This window comes from Suricata suricatta, chromosome 7 (genome assembly GCF_006229205.1).
Source record: "Suricata suricatta isolate VVHF042 chromosome 7, meerkat_22Aug2017_6uvM2_HiC, whole genome shotgun sequence".
Lineage (NCBI taxonomy): Eukaryota > Metazoa > Chordata > Mammalia > Carnivora > Herpestidae > Suricata > Suricata suricatta.
Genome location: NC_043706.1, coordinates 21,290,361 through 21,304,121, shown reverse-complemented (window position 1 = coordinate 21,304,121; position 13,761 = coordinate 21,290,361). Strand labels below are relative to the sequence as shown.

At 46.9% G+C, this 13,761-nt stretch overlaps 1 long non-coding RNA gene across 3 annotated transcripts in view; it reads right to left on the bottom strand.

Annotated features, from left to right (window-relative positions):
• LOC115296573 overlaps positions 1–11,696 on the bottom strand; it is a 39,175-nt gene extending 27,479 nt beyond the window's left edge. For all 3 annotated transcript variants that reach the window (XR_003910932.1, XR_003910933.1, XR_003910934.1), the window contains exon 1: positions 11,500–11,696. This is a non-coding gene — a long non-coding RNA (uncharacterized LOC115296573). The remainder of the gene's footprint in view (positions 1–11,499) is intronic.
• Positions 11,697–13,761: the final 2,065 nt, after the last annotated feature.

Genomic DNA, 13,761 nt, shown 5'->3' with positions numbered 1-13,761 from the left:
GGCAAAGACCAGAAAAGGATGAGGCGCATCCCATAATGCGGCCTGGGGCACCTGATTAATTAAGTAAATGCAGAAAACAACAATGGAAGTTACCTGAGAAGTGGATTCATTGTTTTGTATCTCAAAAGCTCAGAGGGTGAGGAGTTCTTGACCTGGGGGTAAATCTGCCCCAAAAGTCACTTAATTAATTAGGGGAGGCAGTGCAGTCAGTACCAGAAGCCTCGAGTCTGACTTCTTGGCTAGAATCCAGATCTGCCACTTGTTGCCTCTGTAAACTAGTCAGAGCATCAGTCTCTTATTCCAGAAAATGGGCATTGCAAATTGTATCCGTGTACAGTCATTACACAATAAACATTAAAAATGGTGCTTAAGATGTGGAAGAACTCAGTGCTAAAGATGACTACAGATAGAGAAAGTGAAATACAGAGAGTTGAGGCTAACATACTTGAGAATCCAGATCTGGGAGATCTCATGGGTCCCAGAATAGTGGGTTTGGAGTCACTACTACTACTACTACTACTACTACTACTACTACTACTACTGTTAACCAATCAAAAGACTCCTAGGTGGCAACACTGTTATTTTTTTCTCCATTAGAGCAAGGGTTGTGGCAAAGATGTGGGCCCTGGCAGGCTCGGGCTGCTCAGGGATGCCTTCTTAGCCCCAGCAGGTTTGGAACTCCTGGACACTGTTGGGGAGGGGGAGTGGCCACAGTGTAGACCTAGCACTGCCTGCCCCTGCCCTGGGCTTCCTGTGGTCTTCTACCAGAGAAAAACGAAGCATGCAACACTGAGCTCATTGCATTCCAGGATAATGTAAGGCTAGAAAAGCAGAGAGATTTGCCCAAAAACCCCATGATGGATGAGTGAGTAGTGAGGGTGGCATTCAACCCCTCATCTCCTGGCTCCAGGCACAGTGTTCTTTCTTGTGGACCACAAATCCTTGACTTGCATGCCATGGCCCCTCAAGGAGAAGGAACTGTGGGGCAATGTGAGGCAGAAGGTCCAGGAACAGAGTGAACTTGGCTCTTCTACAAATAGGGAAGCAAAATGTCTCTTGCACTGAGGTCACTTGGGTTAGCATAGACTATTTCGAAAGGATCAGTGATCTAAATATTAGTAGCATCCAGATCTAGCCAGCTAGCACACAGGCCAAATGGGGGCTGACCTCACTACTAAAGGACACAGGTTTGTAGGGACACAAAGAATAAAAATGGGAACTGTGTATTCTTTTAAAATGTAATGAACCAACGAAAGTCCTGATCAATGATATGATTAACTCACCCATCTAAGAGAAGGAACAAAAAACATCTAAGGACACTGAGAATATTGAAAAATATTTCATAAGTATTTAGAAAGAATTGTGAAGAAAAAATTCTATGCATCTCCTGAATTCTGTGATGGGAAAAAAATAACGGTGACACTCTGTTACCTGCTAGCTCAGAAGATGGTTTCCTCCATTGTTCCTTCCTTCCTGCCTGCCTGCCTGCCTGCCTGCCTGCCTTCCTTATGAATGTCATTAAGCAATCATTTATGTACTCAACAAGTACTGTAAATCTCCATTGACCACTGAAGGATTCACTAGGTGAGGAGACAGAAGAGGCTGGCCTGCTGGACCACCATTTTTACATTCCTGCCCATACTTTTGTTGAGTGCTTTACTACACAGTGATCCCTGAAAAAAAAATCATTTCACACTACCTACAATTTTTCACTCTATGAGTATTCCCAGTTTCACAGAGATTTCTCCATAAATACAAATCCTCATTTCCCTCTGGGGAAACTAAGGCACCATAAAATCAAACAAATATAAAGTGACATAATTCCCATCAGAGAGCCAGTCAGTGATAATTATAATAACAACAGCTACAACCACAAACATGGTAAAAGAATCCAAGTTCAATTCAGAAATCAAACTCAAACCGCTGTTTAAGAAAATACATGCTAGGGCACCTGGGTGGCTCAGTTGGTTAAGCATCTGACTCTGGATTTCGGCTCAGGTCATGATCTCATAGTCCATGAGTTTGAGCCCCATGTCAGGCTCCATGCTCTGAGCATGGGATTCTCTCTCCATCCCTCTTCTGCTCACTCTTTCTCAAAATAAATAAATAAATATGAAATAGAAAGGAAGAAAGAAAGAAGGAAAGAAAGAAAGAAAGAAAGAAAGAAAGAAAGAAAGAAAGAAAGAAAGAAAGAAAGGAAGGAAGAAAGAAGAAAGAAAACACTAAAGAATCTAATCTATTCCCATACTACTTCAAGACTATATCTTATCTCTGGCAAAAAGTTGTCCCATGTATTAGTCATAAACTTTCGTTCAGTAAAACTAATATCTTAACTGTGGGAAATATTCTAAAATACTACACTGGTGCATGTTGGTTGGTTTTCCTAGGATAGATGTTAACTGTAAGACCAGTCATGAACACAGGACACCTCCTGTCCCCCATGTAGTCTTGGATCATGAGAAATCTTGGTTCCTAAAAGGCTAACGGGTCAGAGGGCAGTAATGTTTTTTGTGCTGTGTAGTACAATAGCGTGGAAGGCAAGCTGTCTAGGGAATTTAAAAAGTTCAAAGAGATTCAACTGGAAGTTGCTCGCAAAGACCTATTACTTTTCAAGATCATATGACCCTAGAAGAGCATTCCTTTGCAACACTAGCCCAGGTGGCCAGCTGCACTTCTGTATTGTTTTGGAGTAGTTGGAAGAGGCAAAATGGCAGAGACAGAGCATGGGGGAAATTTCTGTCATTGTTTCATGGAATCATTCAGCTCTGTCACCTACAGAATGCCTCCTACAACCTCCATGGAATGCAAAAATAACATGAGCTGGGAAATACATAAGGGTATGTATAGCATTCCTTGGTCAATGCTAACACCCTCTTTGGGCTGTTTACCATACACATTACAGAAAGTGTTTAATTCTGCTTAGTTCATCACTTTCTAGCCTTATTTGGTCATGGAAATCTTTTTCCTCTAAAATCCATAAACAGATTTAATAAAGACTTAATAGAACCTCTTGGATTCTATGAAACATCGTCTAGGAAAATCCTGAGTCCAAGCTTCACACACACACACACACACACACAGAACTCTCTCTCTCTCTCTCTCTCTCACTTTGTATAAGGATCTCAATAAAATAACCTAGCTCGCAAAAGGTGCACAATGTTAACTGAGTGAATGAATGCATTGACAAATTAACGAATTAGTGGCTCTGTGGGTTTACTGTTCATGTCTCATACACTCCAGGGAAAGCCTTGGCAGCAATGAGCCTGGCACTCACTACCTACTTCCTGCCTCCAGATGAAGAAGCTGTGGAAGGGGCTGGGAAAGCCCCCTCCCGCCCCCCGAGGAGATGCAGGCTCACAGTGCTCAGCCACCTCTGTGTCTAGTCAGCCTAAAGGCAATGCTGCCAGTACTTGAACTCTGGGCATGCAGAGGAAGCGCTGGAGCCCAGGGTTTAACATGGGATCATGTTGCCTTAGCCTTTGTCAGTGACAGGACTAGAGGCCTGACAAACTCAGCCATCTGGTTGAGCCCTATTACCTATCAAAAACAGGATCTGATATTTGTGTAGTAAAAAAAAAAAAGATTATGCTCCAAGTCCACAATCCCTTATCTAAAACCCCTGTGGAAACTGTGTTATAGAATTCAGAATTTTTCAGATTTTTAGAAATATAATGGGGTGTAAACCCTATATTGTATAACACCACTCACAGGGGTGAATTGCCCCATGTGCAAACATGAATATTTCTGCAATGAAACTTGAATATTCGTGATAGGGGAGATAAATAAAGCCTATTAATAGTTTCAAGTCAGTTCAGGTCAGATTCTGCTGGCAAATGGTTTTAGGTATACAAAATGTTTTGGGTTTTCATAGCTTTCTGGATCTCATGATTGTAGATAAGAGATGGGAGTCTTTAATGTACTTCTCACCAGAAGGACACTTGCCATGCAGTGAAAAGGGTGGACAATGAGTCTGTGTGATAAATCTAAGAACTTTTCTTTATAGACAAATCTCACCACCAGTGCATCACAGAGCTCTTATTTATAAACAAAATATTCCCCAATGTTCCATTTCTGATCAACATGGTTTGGGTTTTCCTTTAATGTTGTTTGCTTTGATTTGGAATCTACTCTAGAGGGAATCCATCTATTTTTGCCCTTGAAGAATTCACAAGGACTTTAAGCTGTTTTAACTACAATGAGGAGGAGCCTGAGAAAGAGGGGGTTTCCAAGGTAAAGGATTGAAGACCAATAGTTTAATAAGTTACCAGTAAATGTCCAAAGTCACCAAAGTGCTTACCACTCGGTGTGAAAGTGATCACATAATTTTTAATGTGCCCAGTGGCAATAGCACAATGATCTATTTCTCTCCTTATATGAGTTGTGAACCCAAATGCCAGTGTTTGTGACTTCCGGCTTCATGGCCTCAGATTCTAACGTAGAAAGAATCGTTAAATGCAGACTATCTCCTGTTGCAATTCACAACACAATCAATTATTATTTGCCTTAATAAATAAAGCATATATGCTAGCCAACATGAGGCACTTATCCACAGTGCCAATCAAACAGTGACAAAAATGTCTCTGCAAAATGGTTGTAAATATCCAATCTAGTATTCCAATCTCCACTGGAATATAATACCAGAGATCCAGCCTACAGAATAACTGTAGTATATTCACTGGTGTTCTGGCAAAGTTGAAACACCAAGATTGTATCTTCTCTGCCTCAAGCCATACGTCCACTTATCAATAGTAGAGATTTCGCAAAGTCAAAGTACAACAAAGGCTTTTAAGTAATATTTACTGTATGCTTTTACTTCAGACAAGATGGCATCCAACCGTTCAGGCCCATCATGTTCACTTCTGTTTTCAAAGATCTCCCAACATAACTACTCACCCATGCCAACAATCTATCCTGGGTCTAAAGTGCCTAAATGTCAGTTTGTGCCACTTCAGCCCCAAGTTCCCAGATAATAGGCCAATTATGTTATGTCCCTAGAAACCTAGCCTCACCAAGCCACTGAGCCTTAATAACCTCAAGAAGGGAATTTCCTAAATCTCATATCCAGCTGGGAATTTAGAACAATGAGTTCCTCTCCACTAATCTTTAATTCCTGGAAATGCTAAGGGTATCAATAATGGTTGTGTGTGTTTCTCTCTAGGTCTTCAGAGGTGAGAACCTTGAGGCAGCCAAGTGGCTACAGGACATGATAGCGACAGTGAAGGCCACCTGTGTCCAACTGCCAGATAGCATTTGGTCCTAGCAGCTGGGAGGTAGAAGCAAGGACAATTCAAGGACCATAAGCAGAGGAAGGGCATGCAGCTCCCTGGGCTGCCAGAGCTTGCTCAAAACCCAAGGGGAGGGAATATCAAAGCTGAACAACTCAGTGGCCAGAGTCCCTATGGTTGATGTCTAGCTCTCAGAATAGGGAGAGACACTCCTACTCTCTGGGAGATGGTGACCCAATAGGAAGTGCATACACAAAGGACTATGAGTATATGTTGGGTGAGAGTGGGGCAAGGACCCCAAAGAGAAGGCAGCCCCACCAGGTACTATTCTGCATGCAGCCCACACAAAACCTTATGGGGGCACTTGGGTGGCTCAGTCGGTTAAGCGTCTGACTTCAGCTCAGGTCATGATCTCACAGTTTGTGAGTTCAATCCCTGCATCAGGCTCTGTGCTGACAGCTCAGAGCCTGGAGCCCACTTCAGATTCTGTGTCTCCCTCTCTCCCTGCCCCTATTCCACTTGCTCTCTGTCTCTTTCTCAAAAATAAATTTGAAAAACAAAACAAAACAAAACCTTAGAACAGTGCCTGGCACATAGTAAGTGCTTAATTTAATAAAGGTGCTCTCTTCATTTCCTGGCCTGTACCTCCAACCACGATATTCTTGCCTTCTCAATCAGTTGAGTCTCTCTAGTTCAACCACTTTTCCTTAGGATCACTTGTGTAGAAATCCTTATGCCAGAACTCTGTTGCAAAAGAATTGGTTTTAAAATAATAGACAACTTAAAAAATGGATTTATATAACATTCTTGAAATAACAAAATTATACAGCTGGAGAACAGATTAGTGGTTACTGGGCGTTAGGGATGGAGGAAGGTGTAGCAGGATGGGGGAGTCCTTGAGGATCGATCAGTTCTGAATCTTCACTGTGGTAGTGATTACAAGAATCTACCACCAGTTTAATGTGATAAGACATCAGATGTGTGTATAAGATGTGCATGCATGTTATAAGATGTGTATATACCTGGATGACACACATACACACACACATACACACAGATGACTACATATAAAGCCCGGGAAATCTGAATATGTTTCATGGATTGCACCATTGTCAACTTCCTGGTTTTGATATTATATCTAGTTCTGCAAGATGTACCACTGGGCAAAACTGGAGGCACATGGGACCTCCTTGTACATTGTTTGGCAACTTCCTGTAAATCTATAATTATTTCATAATCAAAAAAATTTTAATGACTGAATCCACATGAATGAATGATATGCAATTGCTAAACCATTTAGACAAGCATAAATAGTGTATAGGTAAATCAAATAACATGTACTGTTCTGCTACTCACGTTCTAAGTGTCCCTCACTTATGGATTGGGAAAACGCTTATCCAGAGCCATCACTTTGCAAAACACCCTGCATATTGTAGTGACCAAGAAAAGTACATTCTGAAGTTGGGCAGTATATAACCCCAGCACTAATCCACAGCACCCGCTTTCAGCTAATTCCCACAAAGGGATGTGTATGTCAGCGGCTGATTCTTTTCTTTCATCACCTTGGTTTCATGATCTATTTCTGTGTCTCAAACTGCTCGACCTTTCAAGTCAGTCTAGATGGAATAATCACAATTTTGAAAGAGCATTGATATTCTGATCACACAGAATTCTCAGGCTCTCAGTCTACTTGCTCCAACTACAGACATAAAAGCAGAGTTTCTACTCATTTCTTCAAAGCTCTCTATTGGGTACTTATGATGAGCTGCAAAGATTAATTCTCTGTATTGTTATTCCAGCCGTGGTGGAGCATAATCACTAGATACCCATGCAATGCTCCAGTTTTAGGCGCTTTCTGCTTCTTTACTGGTTGCTCTGCAAAACTCGTTCTACCTGGAAATGGCTTCTCTCCATCGCTCTGGTATAGATCTAATTACCTAACTTATTGGCAGGAAGAGAGCTTCCAGGGTGAAAGCTACTTGAAACAGGACTCCCCACTATGCAGAAGGTGATTCTGTATTTCATTACAAGGTGGACCATCAACTGTGGCTGGTATTGGGCTCTTGTCTTTCATCCATTTCAACTTACTGATGTGTAATTCATTCACGGTCATACGTTTCACAGCGGGGCTGGTTCCACTGGTTCCAGGACCAGATCTGTGCAGACTCAGGGAGGGGGAACAGGTGGAGACCAGGGAGTAATGGGCCAGAGTAAAGAGGTGGTTGCAGGGGTAACGCTAAGGAGAGGTGTGGAGGGGGCTCCCCTTTGTCCAGATTGGTGAGGCGGAGAGAGAGCTTCCCCTAGGGCATGGAACCCACAACCAGCACAGGCTCTTTCTGCTGTGCTCCTCCCAGCCCCCATTTCCCATCAGACACAGGTGCAGGGGATTCACAAAGGCTGTTTTCCTGAGCTGCGGAGCTGGGCCAAAGCCAACAGGTGATCTCAGGGTTTGGCACTTCCCCTGTGCTCCTGAAAGCAGAGTAACCGTGAAGGCTTGATGAAGGTTTAGAGTGAACAAGGAAGGAGTGAGGTGGGGCTGACCTTCCGGCTCCAGGATCCAAACGTTTTCCTGGAGCAACTTTGATCTGAATGCAGACACATTTGCTCACACATGCACACTCACACACACACACACACACACACACACACACACACACACACACACACACACGGGATTACCAATCACCAACTCCCCACCCTCACATACCAGCCCTACTCCTGGTAGGCCTGAGCCAGGAAAAAGGCAGCACAGAAGAGGGGCTAAAATACTCACCCTTTCTCAGCCTTTAGAAAAGAACATAAAAAAGGAAGGGAGAGAGCTGTCTGAAAAAGAAAATTTTGCCTAAACTCCACCGATCTTGCCAGTAAATAATAAAATGTTGCATAATTTTTAAAGAAGAAGAAGAGGAGGGGCACCTGGGTGGCTCAGTCAGTTAAGCATCTGACTCTGGATTTCAGCTCAGGTCATGATCTCAAAGTTTGTGAGTTTGAGCCCTGCATGGAGTTCTGTGCTGACAGTGCAGAGCCTGTTTGGGATTCTCTGTCTCTCTCTCTCTCTGCCCCGCTCATGCTGTCTCTGTCTCTCTCAAAATAAATAAATAAACATTAAAAAAAATAAAGAAGAAGAGGAAGAGGAGGGGGAAAAAAACTCCACTAACTCTTCACCATCAGACAAGTTTGAATCCTAGCTAAGTCATTTACTAGCTGCGTGAGCTTGGGCAAGTGTCTTTACCCCTTTGTGCCTCTCCCTTCTCATTTGTAAACTGGAGATGATGATGATGATGGTGGTGGTGGTGATGATAGCAACCTCATAGGAAAGGCAGAGGTTTGAACTGGTTACCATGTAAGAAAGCTCAGAGCAATGACTGGCAGGAGTACACAGAGAGTCCTATTCAGACTCCTGGCTCCCCCAGAGATTCAGTTTTCTCTGCCTCTTCCTGCCTCCCCACCTCCTTGTGCTTTTTCCAAGTCTGTCTTGGGCACCTTCCTCCTCATCCTTTTTCTCCCTAAGAGGCAGACCCTTCCCACAATTAAGATCATGGCTTTAGATTCAACCCCTCGCTCCCCACATCCTGCTTGGGCAATTGCTGCCCTCCCTTCTCCTGGGTTTCCTCACATTTGACCCATGTCCTACAGCCTGCCTCCTGGACCTAGTCACAGACTCAAAGACCTGGTGATGGAGGAAGTACCAGGCATTTCCTGAAGAGGAACTCTGCAAATGGAGGCGGCCCACTCAGAGCTCCCTTGCATCACACCAGAGTCCCCAGATTTGCTCTCACTGCCAGTTGCCCCTTCCTTTCTCCCGTCCTCCATACCATATGAGGCTAGAACCAGGAGTGGCCACGTCATGGGCATCCGTTGCCTTCCCAGCACTGCGTTACATTTCTCCCTGTAATCCTGGACAGAACCCATGAACTAGCACCTGCTCTCCACCTCCAGAGCCCCCTCTGCCTTTCCCAAGAAAACAAGGGAATTTAACGGTGTGATGCTGTGAAGATCAAAAGCAATAAATGATGCACCGAGGGGAAGGAAGAGTAAAGCTCTCAGTGGGGTGGCCACCCTCGTCCAGCCCGCCAAAAAAACTGATGGGTTTCCCAGGACACGGCATTTTTGTTGCTGAGACTGGGAGCGCGTCCTGGGCAAACAGGGACAGCTGGTCACACCAACAGTCCAGCCATCTATAATGCCCAGGATTCCCAGAAAATATCTGTTGCTGCTGGTTCAGAAACTGAAGTGACAATTTTAGGAAGGTACTTAACTTCTCTGAGCCTCAGTTGCCTCATCTGTAAAATGGGGCTAGCCATGGCCACCCTCGTACAATGCTCTCATTTAGAAGAAAAGGGATCTAGCAAGTCAAGCACCCTGAGCAGTGCATGTGACATTGTGAACCCACCCGAGATTGGCCTGGGATAGAGCCTTGTCCCCCAGCCAGCTCCTGACCCTGGCCACCCACTTACTCTCTCCAAATCTCAACGGCCTCGCCTGTCAAGTCGACTAGGCGGCAAGGTTAAATACATTACATAAAATATGTTTTTATGTTCCAGGCCCTCAGGAGACACAGATCCCTCCCTCTACAATATTTACCTTTTCTAGTCTTTAGGGAAGAAGAAAAAGAGGAAGGGAGAGAGAAGGCAGAAAAAGAAGACTGCCTAGACTCCACTGACCAGGCCCTGTGAGTAAAGAAAAGCCTGTATAATTTTTATTCTAAAGGAAGAGATCGAAAACTGACTCAGACTGGCTGGAAAACCCCAGTCCCTCCTGGCCTTGACCACCAGACAAGGAAGTCTCAGCCTAACAATGGTGGAGGGAATTTTGTGGAGGAGGAACAAGCACAGTGGAGAGGGGGACAGAAGTGTCCCGCCTTCGGCCCAATGCTTACGTCTGAAATGCCGGATCACCAAGCACACATGACACCCATTGGCCTGCAGAGCACAGAAGTGTCTGAAGGGGCAGGGCGAGGTGGAGCGAAGCCACCGTCCTTGCTTTGCAAAGGGCACGGAGCCCAGGCATCTCCGTTAAAGCATCTGGCCCCGTTCCACATATCGTGACCTCTGAGCCCTGGCTGCAAACGCCACATGACTCCCGGACCCCGGCGTCCGTGGCCCCAGTGCTGGGGGCGTGTTTCTCTAGTCCCCTTCCAAACCTTCGTGGTCTGGCCCTGGGAAGGATGAACCGTTCTGGCAATGGTCTCAGAGGCCTTTATGTGAAGGTCAGTGGCTCAGATGTTGCTATTTTTTAACATTTATTAAATGCCAATGGCATGCTGAGCTCAGGAGAAAGCAGAGGTGGATAGGGTGGGCGGGCACGCACTGTGCGGGAGATAAACAAATACACTGCATTCCAGAGCTCTGAGGGAAGATGCCCCTCAAAGCCCAAAGCTGCTTCCAGCTTTTGTCACCTTTAGGGGCCTTCTCAGAAATGTCCGCTCCAGTGCTCAGGGATAGGATAACTCAGAGCCTAGGGAAGTACTGGGTGTCACTGTAACTGCTCAGCCACCAACACCAGCAGCGCCCAGCCACTTCCCAAATGGCATGTTTCGCCTTCATGGCCCTTTTGGCTCCCTCCATCCAGACACTCAATAATAAAAGAACAGCTGGAGGCAAAGAAGAGCCCTCAATGTTCTTCCTAGTTGCCGGAACCTGGACCTCTGCCTGTGCCCTCCCCCAGGGCTAAGGGGTGGGGATTTAATTTGACCAGGAAAGAGAAATCCATCACTTTGGAACGGGTCACTAGAGCTAGGGGTACAGGGTACAGAGACAGGGCTTGAAGGATGAAATCAATGATTCCCACACTCGTTAATCTTGCAGTTCACTCTCACTCCCTGTGTCACCATGCATTCACCTTCCTGGGTGCAGTACAGAAACGCATGGGTGGGGGGCTCGGGTGGGCAGAAGGGGAGCTTCTGGGCTCTCCCATGTGCAAAATAACAGCTCTGGAAGGAAGCTTGGTCAAACCCCAGCTCTATCCTGACTTGGGACAAGTTCTTTCTCCTCTAGGCTTTAGTTCCTCCATCTGCAAAATAAAGAGCTGGTGTGTGATGGGTTTGAGACGTCTTGGAGCTCTCTGATTCACCCGGGAGTGGTGGCCCCCTTTCTGGCAGGAGACGCAGGTGGAAGATGAGGGTGTGTTGGGAGGACTGTCTGGAAGATTCTGAGAGTGAGAAATGCCCTTCCATGTCTCCCCATCTCATTCATTACTCACTTTCTTGGCCTTGCCAGATTCTCTGGGTTTGGCACCCAAGGTCCCAACCCCCTCAGCACACATCCTTGCTCACCTTCCAGTGTGTCACGGCAGCCGGGGCCAGGGAGCCCGGAGCGTGTCTGCGAGTCAGTTCCCATCGCCCCTTCCCCAGGTGCCACGGCCAGGAATGGCCAGCTAGTCAGCTGTTCCTAAGCCCGGGAGCTCCTTGAGTTACAAATCGGAGAGGACATGGAAATTGAAACAGGAGAAGCCGCGAGCAGGGGCCAGAAGGTTCCTGGGCCAGCTCGGCAAAGACAAGCAAGGCAGAGAGACCACATTATTTATTGGTGCTCTTGGGGAGACATATATGGTTAGGAAAAGAACCTCTTCATATCACAAGACACAGTGCCGCTGTTTCGTGGCCCGCCTGAGCGCCACCAAACTTACTCAGAGACAAGTGCCAGGCGTGGGAAGTACCAAACAACAACCTGTGGGCATCAAGGTTATTTTTTCCCCAGAGGCTTACGGGATGCAGGGTTCAGAGAAACAGCCGTTCCATTTCACAGCAGGGAGAGAGGTGCCCCCACTGAAGGGAGAAGGTCTTCCTCGGGGCCACCCAGCCTGCCCGCCCCCTCCTCCCGCCCCCCAGAGCTGAGCGGGAGCCCTGCCTCAGGGAGCAGACGTGAGTTCCTGGAGCTGGAGCCTCGTGGTCTCTACCCAAGGAAGGGATTAGAGCAGTCAGGGCCAGGGATATTTTGAGAAACAAAGAGAATGAGCCCCTCAAAACAGCCCAAAGCATTCCCACTACTCCACAAAATACCACCCTGAGCCGCATGGAGGAGAAGGGCTGGGGGGTGGGGTGAGGCTGCATGGGGTAGGAGGAGGAGAAAGGCTGGCCAATTGGAAATGATGTCATGTGCCACAGCTAAAAAAACACCGGGCTGTTGAGTGCTGGGGCATAAATGCCATGTCAGTTGTTGGGCTGGGGAGTGGGTTTCACCAGGTTGGATCAAGTGGCTGCTTTCCTGGAAACCGGGCTTCTGGTTGCTAGGGCTGATAAGGCTGGGAAATGCTACCCCTGGCGTTCATGGGAAAACACTTTGACATTGAAGAAGAGCTGGGACATGTTCACCGTTGAGAAAAAACAGAGCAGCCCTGGCTTAGTGGCTGCAGCTACCAGCCCTGCGAAGACTCGGATTACCCACTGGGTGGTGAGGGTGCCGCAGGCCTGGGAATCAACTGGTGCACGGTCCTGAGGCTGCAGGACGGACATCTCCAGAGGACACACCGCCTAATGTGGCTCCGGTGCACCCTGTCTTCTCCCAGTGTCCCCGTGGATTCGGCCTCCACCCTGGGTGGCCGCGGGCCCTCGCACCACGCATGCGCAGCCAGCTATCCTGGGACGTGACTGCGGCCCCCTCAGCCCGGTGCTGCACATTCGCTGAGACAGCAGCACCTCAAGGCTGCTGCTGACGAGGGAAGGATGGCCCAGGGCAGTTAGGGTTGATTTGCAGCAAAGGTGCAGGAAGCCCCAAACTGGGACAAAGTCCGCGCCAGCAGGTGTGGCCAGAAGGGCAGTGGCCTTGGAGCCTCTTGCAATTCTGTGGTGAGGGTTGGGGCTGTGGGGCGGCCTGCAAAGGGAAATGGTTTTGGTGATTCAGGAAATAAAATCCTTTGGAAAAGAGCCAGGGCCGGCCTGTCTTACACTGATTTCTGCCCTGTAGCAAACAGTGTTGTAACTAGGTGCCTTTATATTTCCATCTTAATCCACTTGGGGCACAACTCCTCTGAAACATGCAAAGCTCAGGCCCCTTACTGGAAGGTCCAAATGCCCACCATTTTCTGCCTTTTCCAAAACAGCTATGGATCTTCCCCCACACAGCTAATAATTTTTAGTTTTTCTCTGATGTCACCTGCTGTTATCCTCCAGCTCTCAGTAGATGAAAGAGAGGACAAAACTCAGGGTGGCAACATCCAGATGCACCACGTGTGGCGTGCCCACCCCCCACCTTCACCCAGCCACCCAACCTTCCACAGTCCTGACATTAAGTTATCCCAGGGAGCGTGATGACCAGCTCGCTTGCCCTCGACGTCTATTTCTGTTCCAACAATGGAAGTGGAAGCTTGTGGGCCCCCTACTACTCACTTGTCTGTAACTGTGATCACCACCATACTTCCTAGAGTACTGACTGGGTTCCTGAGAGGCATGGAATAATGGAGGGAGAAGAGAGAAGAAGAGAAAAGGAGAGTCTGAAACCAGAAACCCAGTGAGACCAGACAAGAAAGGGGAGACACGGAGGTGAGGCAGAGGGAACCAAACATGGAAAATGCAAAGTCGAATCAATCTAAAGTATAA